Source organism: Pongo pygmaeus, chromosome 19 (genome assembly GCF_028885625.2).
Source record: "Pongo pygmaeus isolate AG05252 chromosome 19, NHGRI_mPonPyg2-v2.0_pri, whole genome shotgun sequence".
Taxonomy (NCBI): Eukaryota; Metazoa; Chordata; class Mammalia; order Primates; family Hominidae; genus Pongo; species Pongo pygmaeus.
The window spans coordinates 20,099,250-20,117,720 of record NC_072392.2 but is presented as its reverse complement, the minus strand read 5'-3'; the positions used below and the strand labels follow the sequence as shown (position 1 = coordinate 20,117,720).

Here is an 18,471-nt window from a genome sequence, read left to right as displayed (position 1 = left end):
AAAGAGCAAATCATACTCCTCTTTTGAATAAGATTTGAGAATCTGTTAAGTCTCATGAATGAAGAAACCACACTGAGAGATCATTTCCTTTGGACAGACTAGCAGTCATTTCAAAACCACTCACCCACATTTCAGATGGGGAAGACTCACATTGAAGTGTGTTGTCTTCCCTCTAAAGCATCTACTGTGTAAATACCTTCTACTTAAAGATGGCTGAAGTAGGAGTGTGAAGAGTTGGGTTTGCCTTCCAGCTACTAGGCCATGTGGACATCACTTGTCCTTGCTGGGCCTCAGCCTTTACCTTCCAGACAAGAGATATAACCTTGGTAAAAAGCTTTCCCCATCAGTATTTAAGGTCCAGGCAGCAGAGATTATTTTTTACCATGATATTCTCTGCTGTATACCCTGTGCAGCTGCCACACGGTAGAGGCTAAACAAATGACTGCTGAATAATGCCTGACCTCAATGAGTCACAATGATTAACAAATGAAATTGAAAGATGAACTAAAAGGCATCATAAAGTATAAAAACTGGCCAGGCGCAGTGCCTCACGCCTGTAATCCCAGCACTTTGGGAGGCCAAGGTGGACGGATCACCTGAGGTCAGGAGTTCGAGACCAGCCTGGTCAACATGGCGAAACCCCTACTCAAAAATACAAAAATGAGCCGGGTGTGGTGGCATGCACCTGTAACCCCAGCTATCTGGGCAGCTGAGGCAGGAGAATCGCTTGAACGTGGGAGGCAGAGGTTGCAGTGAGCGGAGATCGTGCCACTGCCCTCCAGCCTGGGCAACAGAGCAAGACTCTGTCTCAAAAAATAAAAAAGTATAAAAATTTATGTTTATTGGCTGGGCATGGTGGCTCACGCTTGTAATCCCAGCACTTTGGGAGGCCAAGGCGGGCAGATCACGAGGTCAGGAGTTTGAGACCAACCTGACAAACATGGTGATACCCTGTCTCTACTAAAAATACAAAAAAATAGCCAGGCATGGTGGCGCATGCCTGTAATCCCAGCTACTCAGGAGGCTGAGGCAGAAGAATCGCTTGAACCCGGGAGGCAGAGGTTGCAGTGAGCTGAGATTGCGCCACTGCACTCCAGCCTGGGAGACAGAGCAAGACTCTGCATAAAAAATAAAAACAAAAAAACTTATTATGTATGTTTATTAGTGATGTGCCTCACTCCAAGGAAATCTGTTTTTAATATCAATATTGATGAGAATTTGAAGGGCAAATTCTAAACCCAATTACTCTTCCACTCCTGTATGATCCCAGGCTCTGCTTATCTCTCCAACAGGATGTTAACTCATGCCTAACATCTGAGTGTTCACAATGCTCATGACAACCCAGTGAAGCAAGTACTAGAATGAGACCCATTTTAGACAGGGGAAGCTAGGTTTCCAGATGAAGAAACTTACTTAAGGCTGCAAAGCCTCTAAGCAGCAAAAATAGCTCGGTCTCAGCATGATTTGTAGTAGTTAGTCGTATGCAACAGTGGGCTGCACAGCCTGTCTCTCAACCCACACAGAAAACGACTTGGCACCCCGCTGAATTCTGCATACAGAGAGCAAAATCGGACAAATACCCAGATTTTGAAAAATGTCTATTGTAAATATGCCTTGTTTGGAAAACAATTTATATAATAGTGCCAAAGAAAGAAAGCATAAGTTTGATTCGGTATTTCCACTTCTGGTAATTATCCCAAGGAAGTAAGAAAAAAGCTATACGCTCAGTGATGGTGGTCAACATAAGACTTTTTAAAGAGCAAGTACACCAGACCTGTGTAAAGGTTCCATAATAAAGTAATTAAGTAAAACACAGAATAGAAATTCAATAAATATTCAACACGACACAAAAGTATCTATGAATGACTTTAAGTGGAACGAGCTCAAATCACAACTGAGTAATAATGGTACACACCAGGGCAGCAGGAAAAGAATATGGGCAAAAAGAATATGCTTTAGTGGGGTTCAATAATGTGGGTGAATTATTTCTATTTGTGCAATTAAATTTTTTAAACACTAGAGATCACACCTCCTCAAGCCCCAAAGCCCCATTCCGCATTTTCATACCCCTTTCAAAAGCTAAACACCCAAACGGAGCCAACATTAACATAAGAGAAAAATTATTATCATCAAGCAGAATACTTAAAATTTTCATCACGGTTCCCCCTCAATCTCTGCTGGGGTGAGTTCTGAGTTGGATAAAACCATCCTTTAGGAGGTGAGAGATACATTCGTAACTAGCAAAGCCAGGTAAATTAAAATCAGGGGCTCCGTGTCAGCTTAGGGACGGAGAATGGCTGGGTCTGGGCTTGCTTTCAAAGCTGCTCACCACAGGTCCCATCATCAGGGTTCGACTCCCCAGCGGCGCCTCAGGGAGCGGAGAGAGCCCAGGCACCGGACGCCCGGCCCCCGCCCCCGCCGACCCCTGGCGGGACAGGAAGGGAGGGAAAAATGGAAGGGCCGCGGGCGCGAGGTCGCCCCCGTGAGCCCCCAAGCAGCCACCACCCAAGGACCCCGACTCTTCCGCCTGCAGGCGCCGCGGGCTCCCCGCCCCTTGCACCTGCGCCCCGCAATGCCGAAGCCAGCCAGCCCTCGCCGCCGCTCGCCACTGGCTCCCGCCCGCCTACCTGGCCCCGACCCCAGCCCCGGCCCCGCCGCAGCCTCGGCTGCAGAAGGAAGAAAGCGCCGGGTCTCCTGGCGGCCTCTCTAGGAGCAAAATGGCGACTCCATGCACAAGATTGGCGTCCGCGGTGACTGCGAGGCCGGTGGGCGGGGAGGGGTGGGGGCGGGGCGGGGGCGGGACTAGAACCCGGACAGCGGAGGCATCTGGCTGGGATCTGTGGGCGTGGCCCACCAGTGGGGAAGGCGCGGGGCAGTGGGTGTAGCCACAGGGGTGGAGTCGGGCTGGCACGATGGGCGGGGCGGTGGGCGGGGATGCGCCTGTTCTGGTCCCTGGGGAACTGCTAGCCCCACACCAACTGTGACAGCCCAGGCAGGTTACAAGGAATGAATGTGGACAGAGTATGACATTTGGAATTACAAATACCTGGGTTCAAGCCTCCACTGGCCTGTAACCTTGGACAAGTCATTTCACCTCTCTGAGCTTGTTTTCTCATCTGAAAAACAAAGATAGCAGCACCCATTCCATAAGACTGTTGTGAGGATTAAATGAGACAATACGGCCAGGCGCGGTGGTTCACGCCTGTAATTCCAGCACTTTGCGAGGCTGAGGCGTGCGGATCACGACGTCAGGAGTTCGAGACCATCCTGACCAACATGGTGAAACCCCCGTCTCTACTAAAAATACAAAAAAAAAAAAAAAAAAAAAAAAAAATAGCCGGGCGTGGTGGTGCGCACCTGTAATCCCAGCTACTCAGGAGGCTGAGGCAGGAGAATCGCTTGAACCCGGGAGGCAGAGGTTGCAGTGAGCCGATATCGCGCCACTGCACTCCAGCCTGGGTGACAGAGCAAGACTCCATCTCAAAAAAAAAAAAAAAAAAAAAAAGACAAGAGTGCTTTTAGCACAGTTCTGGGTGTATAATAAATGATCGGTTTTTTGTTTGTTAGTTTTTTTGTTTTGAGACGGAGTTTCGCTCTGTTGTCCAGGCTAGAGTGCACTGGCGCGATCTCAGCTCACTGCAAACTTCGTCTTCCGGGTTCAAGCGATTCTCCTGTCTCAGCCTCCCGAGTAGCTGGGATTACAGGTGTGCGCTACCACGCCTGGCTAATTTTTTGTATTTTTAGTAGAGACAGGGTTTCACCATGTTGGCCAGGCTGTTCTTAAACTCCTGACCTCAAGTGATCCGCCCGCCTCGGCCTCCCGAAGTGCTGGGGTTACAGGCATGAGCCATCGCGCCCAGCCATTATCAGTTATTATCGTTATTTGCCTTGTTGCCTTTTTTTCTTTTATTATAAAAGAATTGGTACTTTTGGTATCCATTGCCTAAATTCTTTATAACTTAGGTAATGTTTGTTCTTTATTGTATGGATAACATAATAACAGCAAACACATGGGTCCTCTTTTAAGTGCTTTACATATATTAACGGTAACTTATTTAATCCTCACAAGAGCATAAGGTAGGTGTTGTTATCCTCTCCATTTTAATAGTTGTGGGAACTGAGACGACGACGTTAAATAACTTTTCCAATGACAAAGCAGTGGACAGAATTTCGACCCAGGAGGCTTTGCACCAGTCTTCACTTACCTAATCCCTATACCACATCTTCTCTCCAATTCTGCTTTAGATTTTTCACAATAATGAGGCATGAAATATTCATCAGAGGTGTCAGAGCTAGCTAGAGTCTTTATAGTCCAACGTCTTATTTTAGAAACGAAGAATACAAGCATCTCAACTAATGAATTATAAATTAGGTGAGACTTCGTGAAATGGAGTCGTTTGAAACATTTCCTTTGCCTGACAACTTTACAGGGACACACCTCTTTGTAAAGAGCAAGACCCATGAGCCCAGTGATTATCTGCATACCAAAATTGATTCCTCTTCAGCGGTACCTCGGCTGGGCTCACGTCCCTTCTGCGCTGGCATCTAACTCCGGTCACAACCCTCACCCCTCTGCTGTGGCTAGCGTAGATTCCAAGCGTCACATGTTGGCATGTGACTGGATCTGGCCAGTCAGAGAAGTTCATCCCTCTCCGCTCGCTGATTCGCTCCAAAGATAGGCTACTGAGCCAATCAGAGCCCACGAAACACCGTCTCCATCCCTGCGCCGGGACTGGAGAGGCTCACTCTCTCCTGCTGATGCGGCAGCTGTAGGGATGCAAGGAGGGGAACCGCCTGAGTAAAGTGCTGAGAGAAAAGAGAGGGAGGGATACAGACCGGGACCAGATGAGTTTGCGCTGAATCTGAAGTCGGTAGGTCCCTGGACATTTCTATTATGGAAACCAAGAAGAACCTCCCCTCCACCCTCTGAAGCCAGTGTGGACCGGGTTTCTGGCACTTGCAGTGTCTGCACGGTCTCCTCTGCTTCCTTCTCCATTGCCCTTTCTCACCCGCCTGAGCCCCCCACCCTGAACTACTGGGACATATGCTGTTCCTGCCTCCAGGCGTGCACTTCTTCCTGCAGCCGCCTCCCCCACTAACTCCTTCTTGAACTTGATAGCTCCATTGTCACTTTCGAGTCTTCCCTAAACCACCCCCTTCCCAAATAAAACTGTTTCATGTACTTTTCTTTCATTGGGCTTATCACGATATCTAATTAAGTGTTTGGGTGGTTATTTGACAAATATCACCACCTCAGCCCCTGTACACTGTAAGCCCCATGAGGGTGGGCTCTTCGTCCCTCCTGCTGATCACTGTTTCCCAGGGCCTGGCACAAGTATGGTACTCAAGAAATGTCTGGAAAATTGAGTGCCTTGTCCTTGCTGGAAAGAAAATGGGCAGTAGCACAGCATTATATAGTGTTTGCACCATACAAGGATAATATTACTGGAAAAAAACACTTTTCTAAGAGACAGAGTCTTGCTCTGTTGCCCAGGCTGGAGTGCAGTGGTGCAATCATAGCTCACTGCCGCCTCGAACTGGGCTCAAGTGATCCTCCCACCTCGACCTCCAAAGCGCTGGGATTACAGTCATGAGCCACCACACCCGGCCTTGAATTTTTTTAAAAATCCACTCTCATTAACCAGAATGAGCTAGCTCCAGTGTATCACCGCGTCCAGGGTTCTGCAGTGGGGTGGCTTGCTCCTCAGCAGTTTCCCGCACTGCAGGCACTTAGTTTGTAGTTTTCGTTTGTTCTGTTATAGCAATACCACTCTTCCATCCGCCATCCATTCTCCAAGGACTATTGAAATCCCTTGTAGGCTGATGCCAAAACTCTCATTCTCTTTATCCTCCGGGTTTAGGCCATAGGAGTGTGCCATGGTAGGTGTTCAGCCAAGATGACACACCAGGTGACTGCAGCCCCAGCCACCACCTGACTGCAACTTTATGAAAGACCCCAAGCAAGAGCCACCTAGCTAAGACCAATCAAACCACAAAAAATTGAGAGCTAAGAAATTTTTTATTAAAGCCCAAGTTTGGGCATAGTTTGTTATACAATAGGTAATGAGCAAGAAAGGAGCAAAAGCATAATGTAAAGCCTGTGGTCAATTCCACACGAATGCAGTTTTTGGTTAGTCCACTGCTAAACTTGATAATCTCTTGCCCACTTGGATGTTTGCAGTCAGAGTCTTTGCATGTAATAGAAGTGCTCAGCTTGCTGCAACACATCATTGGTCATATTCAAGGGCTAAACTGCTGCATATCGACTATAAATCAAGATGCTCAAGTCTAAGACATTTCCCTTCAATATTTTTTAAAGGAAGGAAAGGAATCTTTGCTATAGTTTGATAGAAATTTTTCAGCAGTATAGCGTAACAAAAAACAAGGATTCTCCTTCAAATGGTTGTGCAAATGAAGAAACAAGGACTTAGGTGTCCATCACTAGGATGGAGCCTGCTTCCTGCCTCCTCTCCTCATTGTGGAAATGACCTTGGACAGATCCCTCCACCTCTCTAAGTTTCTGTATCCTCAGTGGAAAAATGAGCACTAATATTAGCAGCCATATAATGGTTGGGGGTGAGGAGTTACTTTTAGATGGAGTCCATGAGTATGAGGCACCGAGGAAGCTTTTGCAGCTGCCTCTCTGCCCTCGCCTGTCTGGCCATCAGGGAAGAAAAACAAGGCACCCCTTTTTCCCCAGTGGAAGAGGATGGCAGCTGGCCTGGCTGTAGGAAGCAGCAGAGGCCAAGGCCAGGTCACCAGCCAAGGAGGCCTTGGAAGTTCCTATAGAGTCCTTTCCTGCATCCTCCAGCTTTTCTCCTTTTTCTTTTCTTTTTTTTTTTTTTGAGATGGAGTCTTGCTCTGTTGTCCAGACTGGAGTACAGTGGCGCAATCTTGACTCACTGCAACCTCCACCTCCCAGGTTCAAGCTATTATCCTGCCTCAGCCTCCCAAGTAGCTGGGACTACAGGTGCGTGCCACCACACCCGGCTAATTTTTGTAATTTTACTAGAGACGGAGTTTTGCCATGTTGGCCAGGCTGGTCTCGAACTCCTGACCTCAAGTGATCCACCCCTCTCGGCCTCCCAGAGTGCTGGGAATACAGGCGTGAGCCACTGTTCCCGTCCTCTTTTCTCCTTTTTCTATTTTCCGCCAAAATGAAAAGAACTTCATTGTCTTTTTTTTTTTTTTTTTCCCGAGGCTGAGTCTCACTCTGTCATCTAGGCTTGAGTGCCGTGGCGCAATCTCGGATCACTGCAACCTCTGCCTCGTGGGTTCAAGCGGTTCTTCTGCCTCAGCTCCCCAGCAGCTGGGACTAAGAACTTCATTGTCTTTTGTCAGCATAATAATATTTACACATTGTAAGAAAAATTCAAATGAGAAAGAAGAAAAACTTAAAAAGATATTTGCCATTATCCCATGTGGAGAGGTAACTACTCTTGGAATTTTCCAATATGCCTTTTCCCTGTAAAAATTTATTGCAGGCGTGATTCCATGTTGATGAATTCAGGTCGACATCATCATGATATGAGCTGTGAATGAAAGACTGTAGTCTTGGGAACCAGCGCCTAGATCCAAATTCCTTCTCTCCTCAACAGCTGTGTGACCTCAACAAGTTTCTTAACCTCTCTATACCTGTTTCCTCATCTACAAAATAGGAATAATAACAGCATCTATGTCATAGGGGAATCTTGATGACCACTTGAGTTACCTGGCACACAGTTGACTACCACTTTCTATTAACCACAGCGATTATGAGCTATTGTGATATGGATGAACCATTATTTTCTCTTAACTAATCCCTCATTCTGGGCACTTTTTACTATTAATACATAACCTGTCTTTCTACCTTTGCCCAAGTATTTCCTTATGTTAAATTTCTAGAAGTAAGCTTGTTTGGTCAAAGGATATGCCCTTTTAAAATTTTGTTCCCTGAAATTTTGTACCAATTTACAGTCTCACCAGGAAGGTGGAAGAGCGTCCATGTCTCTTCATCCTCACCAACACCAGGCACCATCCATTATTTTTAGCTTGTCCAAGTGAATAGTCAAATGTTTTCTGGGCTTTTAAAATTACTTGTCCATGGGCCAGGTGTGGTGGCTCACACCTGTAATCCCAGCACTTTGGGAGGCCGGGGCAGGCAGATCACCTGGGGTCAGGAGTTCAAGACCAGCCTGGCTGACATGGGGAAATCCCGTCTCTACTAAAAATACAAAAAAATTAGCCAGGCGTGGTGGCAGGCACCTGTAATCCCAGCTACTGAGGAGGCTGAGGCAGGAGAATCGCTTGAGCCCAAGAGGCAGAGGTTGCAGTGAGCCAAGATCACACCATTGTACTCCAGCCTGGGCGACAAAAGTGAAACTCTTTCAGAGGTTCAAAATAAATAAATAAAATAAAAATAAAATAAAATTACTTGTCCAAATCAGGCTGCCTGTAGCTACCCTGGCTGCCTTGCTAGCTGACTTTCACCTCCATTCATTCACTCAACAAATATCAATAAAGTACTTAACTCATGCCAGGCCCAGTGCTGAGGGTTGGGGCTACAGCTGGGAATGGCAAAGCACCCACCTCATACAGTGACCACAGTAGATGATCCACTGCATGCTAAGAGTTTAACAAAGTCCTGCTTTAGTATCCAATAAGCTATACTAGGTAGGTTAAATATTTATAATATATATGCTCTCTGGATATATAAGAAGGAGTTTTGGGCCGGGCACGGTGGCTCACGCCTGTAATCCCAGCACTTTAGGAGGCCGAGGAGGGTGGATCACCTCAGGTCACGAGTTTGAGACCAGCCTGACTAACATAGAGAAACCTCGTCTCTACTAAAAATACAAAATTAGCTGGTCGTGGTGGCACATGCCTGTAATCCCAGCTACTCAGGAGGCTGAGGCAGGAGAATTGCTTGAACCCGGGAGGCGGAGGTTGCGGTGAGCCGAGATCACACCATTGCACTCCAGCCTGGGCAACAAGAGTGAAACGTGGTCTGAAAAAAAAACAAAAACGGAAGGAGTTTTGTAGACCCGGCACAGTGGCTTATGCCTATAATCCTAGCACTTTGGGAGGCTGAGGCAGGCAGATCACCTGAGGTCAGGAGTTCAAGACCACCCTGGCCAACATGGTGAAACCCTGTTTCTACTAAAAATACAAAAATTAGCTGGGCGTGGTGGTGCATGCCTATAATCTCAGTTACCCAGGAGGGCGAGGCAGGAGAATCACTGGAACCAGGGAGGCAGAGGCTGCAGTGAGCTAAGCCGAGATCCTGCCACTCCAGCCTGGGCAACAGAGCGAGACTCCATCTAAAAAAAAAAAAAAAAAAAAAAAAAGGAGTATTGTCATATGTGATAATATCACATATTAGCATTAGCATTACCATTTTAGCTGTGCAACCTTAGAAGTCATTTCTCTGTCAGTTTCCTCATCTGTAAATGGGCTAATGCCACCTACTTCATGTCACTGTTGAGGTGGATGGAGTAGAATAACATATTTATGGTAATATCAATAAACCAAAGCCACAGCAAGGTTGGCACGGCCCACACACAGGCTCCCGTGGCAGCTTCCTCCTCCTGGTGGCAGCACCTAGCCAAGATCTGGGCTTTGAGCCCTTTGCCCACACCCTACTCTCAACAGCTTTCTCCTGGGCACTACTGGTGACACTGTGCTGGCTCACAGCAGCACCCCACCCACCAGGACTTTTTTTTCATTTTTCATTTTTCATTGTTCATAATTGGAAAGTGCAGAATCAGGGGCTGATGATCCCCTGGTAAAGTACCCCCCAACTCAACTTTATCGGGTCTCTCTCTGCCAAAGACAGGCATCGCCAAGGCCTCTAGCCCGAATCACAACAAACACTCTCCAAACCTTGTATCTCTGGCTCAGCCTCTCTAAATCCCTCCCTTAAGCTGGAGAGAGGGGCACCCTAAGCCAAACTTTGGGCCCACTGATCTCCTCCCCTACCTGCATTGCCCTGCCCCAGCTGGAGAGCCCCTATGCCACTGTCCTGCAAGCAGTTTTTCCTTCCCCCTTCACTGGAAGCCCCTCCTAGGGAGGCCTAAGGATTGGGGCCTGGTGGTGCTGAGGCCTGCCTTGGTGGCTTTGCTTCCTGGGGCCTCCAGGGGGTAAGGCTGGTGTACCTCCTTCTGGAGCATTCAAATCTTGCATTTGCTTGAAATCTTAGTAAATGGAAGGCTTTCCCCATTCACATTCTATCATAAGTGTTTGTATTAGTCTGGACTTTTGCAGTAAAATCCAGCTTGAACCAGCTAAATGTCAAGGGAAACGGGTTAACTGAGGAGGGGTGAGGCTGACTTCCACAGCTAAAAAGCCCAGGGAACAGCTTCGTATGGCTAGATCCAGTGCTCCACTATTTCCAGGGTTTTGTCTTTCTTTGGTGATTTTATTCTCAGGCAAGCTCTACCCAGTAATGCCAACAGGGCCACCAGCACTTGGAGGCCCCTATGGCACTTCATTCTGTGAACTCAGTAAGAAAGAGGCCCTACCCCACCAGGGTCCTTTGCAATGTCCAGTGAAGGACTCTGATGTCATACCTACACACAGGCATCTCACACATACATGAAGACATCACTCACACTCAAATGTTCCCCATGTGGATGGCACATACATTCACGAATCACACACACTCATACATCACACACACCTCCAGCTGTCTCTCACACAGGCGTGACTCAATATTCACACATGGCTGGGCATGGTGGCTCACGCCTGTAATCCCAGCACTTTGGGAGGCTGAGTCAGGCAGATCTCTTGAGCTCACGAGTTCAAGACTAGCCTGGGCAATGTGGTGAAACCCCATCTCTACAAAAAATACAAAAAATTAGTCAGGCGTGGTGGCACACGCCTGTAGTTCCAGCTACTCATCTGCCCTGATTCTGCACTTTCCAATTGTGGAAATGAAAAACAAGTCCTGGCGGGTGGAGTGCTGCTGTGACTCAGCACAGTGTCACCAGTAGTGCCCAGGAGGATGGCTTGGGGAGGATGGCTTGAGCCTGAGAAGTGGAGCGTGCAGTGAGCTGAGATTGCACCACTGCACTCCAGCCTGGGCGGCAAAGCCAGACCTTGTCTCAAAAAATAAATAAATAAATAAATAAAAATCTCTCCCCCTTAGATGTTACAGACCTGCAAACGGCCACCCTCAGAGGCCTAACTCACCCAGATTTAGTTGATATGCCACTTTTTTAAGGAACACACCTACCTCTTACCTAACACATCGCTTCTTTTTTTGTTTTGTTTTTTGAGACGGAGTCTCGCTCTGTCACCCAGGCTGGAGTGCAGTGGCGCAATCTTAGCTCACCGGAACCTCCGCCTCCCGGGTTCAAGCTGTTTCTCCTACCTCAGTCTCCCGAATAGCGGAGATTACAGGCATGCGCCGCCACGCCTGGCTAACTTTATGTTTTTAGTAGAGACAGAGTTTCTCCATGTTGGTCAGGCTGGTCTCGAACTCCCGACCTCAGATGATCTGCCCGCTTCGGCCTCCCAAAATGCTGGGATTACAGGTGTGAGCCACCACGCCCAGCATCACATTGCTTCTTACCTAGATGTAATTCTGTGACATATCACTCTAAGTCTGTGCGTAACAGATTGAAGCCCTCTCATTCTCCCAAAATAGTGTAGAGCCTTTGAAAGGATTAAATACATTCAGTTTTTTTTTTTAACTGCCTATATTGAAAGACACAGATTGGGAGAAAATATTCACACTACATATATCTGATGACAAAGGACATATATCCAGAAGATATAAATAACTCATTTTTAATTTTTTTTTTTTTTGAGACGGGGTCTCACTCTGTCGCCCAGGCTGGAGTGCAGTGGTGTGATCATAGCTCACTGCAGCCCCAGCCTCCTGGACTCCAGTGATCCTGCTGCCTCAGCCTCCCAAGTAGTTGGGACTACAGACATGTGCCCCCGTACCTGGCTTAAAGTTTATTTTTTAAAATCTGCCTGCCTGAAGGACAGGTCTTCTGCCCTGCTTGCAGTCCCTGTGGACTGTCTGTCTTGACTTCCCTCCCACTCCCTCTGGGCACCTGCCCTCAGTGCAGCTGCCCTCCAGCCCCTCTGCTGCCTCTGCAGCTCTGCCTGTGCTGTTGTTCCCTTCTTTGCTTGCGGAAATTCTGTCTCCACTGAGGCCCTGCTCTGGGAAGCTTCCACCTCCCACAGGCTTTCCCGGTGTGTGATTTCACTCCTTTGCTGGCATTTAGAGGTAGAAGCTGACAGGCCTGGGAAAACTAACTCAAACAGTTGGTGACAGCTGAGGAGAGTCTGGAAGGTGAGGGACTCAGAGCTGGGGACATGGATGGACAATGCTGTAACCACCCTCACAGCCCACCATCCAGGAGGAAGCCGAGGAAACAGGCCTGGGCCCAGACTCCAGGGCTCAGAACAGTTAGATCAGGTTCCTGTTGATTCTGTCTTTGAATCTAAGAGGGCGGCCCAGATCATATATCAGGAGATGGCTGCATATAACAGAAAACAAAATAACAATTACTTACAGGCCGGGTGCAGTGGCTCACGCCTGTAATCCCAGCACTTTTGGTGGCCAAGGCAGGTGGATCACTTGAGGTCAGGCGTTTGAGACCAACCCGGACAATATGGCGAAACTCCATCACTACTGAAAATACAAAAATTCAGGCTGGGCGCAGTGGCTCACACCTGTAATCCCAGCACTTTGAGAGGCTGAGGCAGGTGGATCACCTGAGTTCAGGAGTTCGAGACCAGCCTGGCCAGCCTGGCCAACATGGTGAAACCTCGTCTCTACTAAAAATACAAAAAATTAGCCAGGTGTGGTGGCAGGCACCTGTAGTTCCAGCTACTCGGGAGGCTGAGGCAGGAGAATTGCTTGAAGCTGGGAGGCGGAGGTTGCAGTGAGCCGAAATCGTACCACTGCACTCCAGCCTGGGCAACAAGAGCGAAACTCCGTCTTCAAAAATAAAAAAATAAAAATAAAATACAGGCCGGGCGCGGTGGCTCACGCCTGTAATCCCAGCTCTTTGGGAGGCCGAGGTGGGAGGATCACCTGAGGTCAGGAGTTCAAGACCAGCCTGGCCAACTTGGTGAAACCCTGTCTCTACCAAAAATACAAAAATTAGCCAGGTGTGGTGGCGGGTGCCTGTAATCCCAGCTACTTGGGAGGCTGAGGCAGGAGAATCACTTGAACCTGGGAGGCAGAGGTTGTGGTGAGCCGAGATTGCACCACTGCACTCCAGCCTGGGCAACAGAGTGAGACTCCATCTCAAAAATAAATAAATAAATACATAAATAAATAATTAAAAATACAAAAATTTGTCAGGCATGGTGTGGGTGCCTGTTATCCCAGCTACTCAGGAGGTTGAGGTGGGAGAATCGCTTGAACCTGGGAGATGGAGGGGGCAGTGAGCCAAAATTGCACCACTGCACTCCAGAGTGAGGCTCTGTCTTTAAAAAAAAAAAAAAAAGTTATTGCTTTCTCACTTATGGCAATGCCACGAAGTCTCGGGAACTTGGGCTTTTATTAGTTTTCCAATTCATCAACCCTCAAGATTAGGCTTCATTCTCATGATTCAAAACAGCTGCCTAAGCTCCAGTCATTACATATTTGTACTGTAGGTCAGCAGCTGGAGGACAAGGCCAAAGAAGGGCTTATTTTTATTTTTATTTTATTTTATTTTTTTATTTTTGAGATGGAATCTCGCTCTGTCGCCCAGGCTGGAGTGCAGTGGCGTGATCTCGGCTCACTGCAAGCTCCACCTCCCAGGTTCACGCCATTCTCCTGCCTCAGCCTCCCAAGTAGCTGGGACTACAGGTGCCCGCCACTGTGCCCGGCTAATTTTTTGTATTTTTAGTAAAGATGGGGTTTCACCGTGTTAGCCAGGATGGTCTTGATCTCCTGACCTCGTGATCAGCCCACCTTGGCCTCCCAAAGTGCTGGGATTACAGGCGTGAGCCACCACATCCTGCTGAAGGGCTTCTTCATTTTAAGGCACCTTCCTGGAAGTCCCAATACATCTACTTACATCCCACTTGTCAAAACTTAGTCTAATGGCCACACCTAGCTGCAGGAGAGGCTGGGAAATGAATTATTTTGCTGCCCTCAGAGAGTATAGGTAGTGGTTCTTAAACTTGAGCGAGTATCATAATCAGCTGGAGGGATTGCTAAAACATTGAGTGCTGGGCCGAATGCCAGAGTTTCTGATTCAGCAGAGCTGGAGAGGAACCTGAGAACTTCTATTTCTGTCAGGTTTCCAGGGGCTGCTGCTGCTGTCCAAGCATCACATTTTGAGAACCACTGTCTAGAAGAAGCTCTGTTTGTTTTTGTTTGAGACAGGATCTTGCTCTGTTGCCCAGGCTGGAGTGCAGTGGCACAATCACAGCTCACTGCCGTCTCAAGCCCCTGGGCTCAAGCAATCCTCCTACCTCAGCCTCCAGAGTAGCTGGATTCACAGGTACATGCTACCGCACCTGGCTAAATTTTTCTATTTTTTTGTAGAGATGAGGTCTTGCTCTGTTGCCGAGGCTGGCCTCAAACTCCTGGGCTCAAAGCAATCCTCCTGCCTCAGCCTCCCAAAGTGGTACACGGATTACAGATGTTAGCCACCACGCCCAGCCCCAGGAGCCCTGTTTCTAAGGATGGAAGAGAGAGTGGATGTTAGGGAGCTACTCGCCATCTCCATCACAGACAGGAAGGAGACCCAAACCATGTCCCACAAAGGTCCACAGACAGCGTGAAGACATTCCTTCCAGGCTTGCCACTGGATGCTCACTACGCATCTCCTATCAAATGTATAAAAACACACCCACATAGTGCAGAAAACAAAACTCTGCTGTAAAATAAAATTTGAAAGGATTTTTATGATTTTGGTTCTGAAATCATTTGGCTACAAATGATTCACTCAACTTTTTATGATCAACTGTGGTTTCATGCAATCCTTTTATCTTGCTTCATGGGGAATTCTGGCAATGTGAGAAAATTTAAGCCACATGTTTTCCACTGTCCTGAAAATTTTATAAGCATTAGATTTAACGATGAAGAAATCATGTATAATGTTATAGGCCGGGCATGGTGGCTCACACCTGTAATCCCAGCACTTTGGGAGGCTGAGGCAGGCAGATCATGAGGTCAGGAGATCAAGACCATCCTGGCTAACAGCGTGAAACCCCATCTCTACTAAAAATACAAAAAATTAGCCGGGCGTGGTGGCACACACCTGTAGTTCCAGCTACTCCAGCGGCTGAGGCAGGAGAATCACTTGAATCTGGGAGGCAGAGGTTGCAGTGAGCCAAGATCGCGCCACTGCATTCCAGCCTGGGCAACAGAGCGAGACTCTATCTCAAAAAATAAAAATAAAAAGTTATATTTTGTGGGTATTTGGTTAAACATTTATGAGTTTTTATTTTGCAGGGCTTAAAAAATATTTTAGATGTAATAAAATAGTTTTAGGTCTCAAACGTAAATGAAGGCCCTGGTTTTTTGTTGGTGGCTGTTGTTGTTGTTTGAGGCAGAGTTTCACTCTTCTTGCCCAGGCTGGAGTGCAGTGGCGTGATCTCGGCTCACTGCAACTTCTGCCTCCCGGGTTCAAGCAATTCTCCTGCCTCAGCTTTCCGAGTAGCTGAGATTACAAGCACATACCACCACGCCTGGCTAATTTTTTGTATTTTTAGTAGAGACGGTTTCAGCATGTTGGCCAGGCTGGTCTCGAACTCCTGACCTCAGGTGATCCACCTGCCTCAGCCTCCCAAAGTGCTGGGATTTCAGGTGTGAGCTACCACACCCTGCCGCTAAATGAAGGCCCTTGAAACAGTCATAAGCTGTAGGCTTGGTGACAAATAAAGCAGAGCTCTTCCTGGAAGCCAGCAGTGCAGACCCTGCAGAGGCTCCTCCACCCACACATCACTGTGGGGCTGTCCCATGAGAGGGAGCAGCTGGGCCATGCTCGACACCAAGAAGGAGCCAGGGACAATTCAGAGACTGCAGGGAAACAGGCTTCATCTCAGCCTTAGGAAGCTGTCAGAGCCACCCACAGAAGGCCTGTCCTGTCTAGGAAGACATCACTGTGGATACCAATACATATTTCTCTCTCGGTCAGGATGGGCATGGTTCTGCTTCAGGGACAAATGAACCCCAAATCATCACTGGCTCATACCACAAAAAATTACTTCTCAAACAATGGGTCCATTCCGGGTTAGCCCAGGGCTCTGGTCCACCACACCCGCACTCTGTGCCCCTAAGTGTGACACTGCCCTTCTCACAGCAGAAGGAAAAGAGAACTTTTGCCAATTATGCACCAACCCTTAAAGCTTCTGCTGGGAAGTGACCTGTGTCACTTCTGTTCATATCTGCCAATGATTCTCTCCTTGACCAAACTCTACTCAGACTCCTCTGAACTGTTTTTCAACAAGGCCTTGACTTTTATACTTCTGTGTTTATATCTGCATTGTCCAATTCATAACAAGGATTCTGCTAAGTCAGGTTAGCCAGAATCTCCCATCCTCAATATCTGATCACGCTCAATATCTGATCAGGTTCCTCATCCTCCAGCTAATGTCTAGTCACCCTGGCCTGTCTTCAGTAAGAATCCTGTTATGTCAGCTTAGCCAGAATCTCTCCTACCCTAATGTTTCCTCTTGGTAATTTTCCATCTACTGAGCTCAACCCTGTCCCTTGGCTATAAATACCCACTTTTCCATGTTGCATTTAGAGTTGAGCCCAATCACTCTCCTCCACTGCAAGACCCCATTGCAGTGGTACCCACACCTACCATGATGGTCTCCCTTGAAGAAAGTCTGCCTTAATGCCCTTTATTTTCTTCCTGATCAAATAGCTCAGATTGTATGCCTTGCTGTGGTTTAACAAGTGTCAGAATGAATCTCTCTCTGTCTCTTTTTTTTTTTTTTCTTGAGACGGAGTCTCGTTCTGTCGCCACACTGGAGTGCAGTGGCGTTCTTGGCTCACTGCAACCTCCAACTCCCTCCAACTCCCAAGCTGAAGCGATTCTCCTGCCTCAGCCTCCCGAATAGCTGGGATTACAGGCACGTGCCACCATGCCCGGCTAATGTTTTTTGTATTTTTAGTAGAGACGGGGTTTCACTGTATTCGCCAGGATGGTCTCGATCTCCTGACCTCATGATCTGCCCGCCTCAGCCTCCCAAAGTGCTGGGATTACAGGCGTGAGCCACCACGCCCAGGCTTTTTTTGTTTGTTCGTTTGAGACAGAGTCTCGCTCTGTCACCCAGGCTGGAGTGCAATGGCACGATCTCGGCCCACTGCAACCTCCCTTTCCCAGGTTCAAGTGATTCTCATGCCTCAGCCTCCCGAGTAGGTGGGATTACAGGCACGCACCACCACACCCAGCTAATTTTTTGTATTTTTAGTAGAGACGGGGTTTCACCATGTTGCCTGGGCTGGTCTCAAACTCCTGAGCTCAGGCAATCCGCCTGCCTTGGCCTCCCAAAGTGCTAGGATTAAAGGTGTGAACCACCACGCCTGGCTGAATTTCTCTTTTTTAACACAGGCACTGGCCAGAGGAAGTCATATGGTGTGTTAGTCCATTTTGTGCTGCTGTAACAGAATTCCACAGACTGGGCAGCTTATCATGAACAGAAATTTATTGGCTCATGGTTCTGGAGGGTGGCAAGTCCAAGATTAAGGAGCTGGCATCTAGCCGAAGGCTTCTTGCTGCATCATCCCATGACAAAAGGGCAAAGAGAGGATGAGAGACAGCAAGAGGAGACCAAACTCATCTGTTTATAAGAAACCCACTCCTGTGATAATAATGTCAATCCATTCATGAAGGCAGACTCCTCATGCCTTTTCACTTCTTAAAGGTCCGACCTCCTAATACTGTCACATTGGGGATCAAGTTTCCAACATATGAACTTTAGGGGACACATTTAAACCACAGCATGTGGCCAAGCATGATGCTAATGGAGCAGGGAGGACAGTCCTCCTCCAGAAAGTGGCAGTGCATGCTGTAATAATAATGCAACCCTCCACCACTGGCCTCTGAGAGGAAAATCAGAGGTGACAACTGGTAAAGTAAACCTGCCACCTAACACAGACATCTTTTCCATTCTTCTCAGGGTGACCACATATTGGAAAGCAGGGATGAAGTACTTGCCTAAGGTACAGAGTCAGGAAGTGGCAGATCCAGGAAGGAGGGAATCCCTTCTCCCTAACACACCCTTAACTTCTTCATCCATTAGTTCCTGGTGGGAGACAGTTCTGACCTACATCCTCACTCCTCAAGGCAGTGTGGAATATCCAGGGGTGGAGTTGAATCACGGACTCTCTCTTGGGGCAGACTCTTTGTATAAGATGAACACCATCTGCCTCAGATTCTAAAATCATGGCAAAAAGCAAAATTTCTGCCAGGCACAGTGGCTCATGCCTGTAACCCAGCACTTTGAGAGGTTGAGACAGGCGGATCGCTTGAGGCCAGGAGTTTGAGATCTAGCTAGAGAAACCCTGCCTCTACTAAAATA

At 47.8% G+C, this 18,471-nt stretch overlaps 1 protein-coding gene across 10 annotated transcripts in view; it reads right to left on the bottom strand.

Moving 5' to 3' along the window:
- PRPSAP2 (phosphoribosyl pyrophosphate synthetase associated protein 2) overlaps nt 1–4,614 on the bottom strand; it is a 76,452-nt gene extending 71,838 nt beyond the window's left edge. Inside the window, exons 1-2 of one of the 10 annotated variants that reach the window (XM_054458428.2) lie at nt 4,486–4,614; nt 3,047–3,116 (exon numbers count right to left, since the gene is read on the bottom strand). The gene's annotated coding sequence lies outside the window, so the exon portion shown is untranslated. Of the gene's footprint in view, nt 1–1,413; nt 1,550–2,329; nt 2,512–2,627; nt 2,840–3,046; nt 3,117–4,485 lie in introns of those variants that run through there. The other 9 variants (XM_063656202.1, XM_063656200.1, XM_054458427.2 and 6 more) reach the window with 9 other exon arrangements.
- Nucleotides 4,615–18,471: the final 13,857 nt, after the last annotated feature.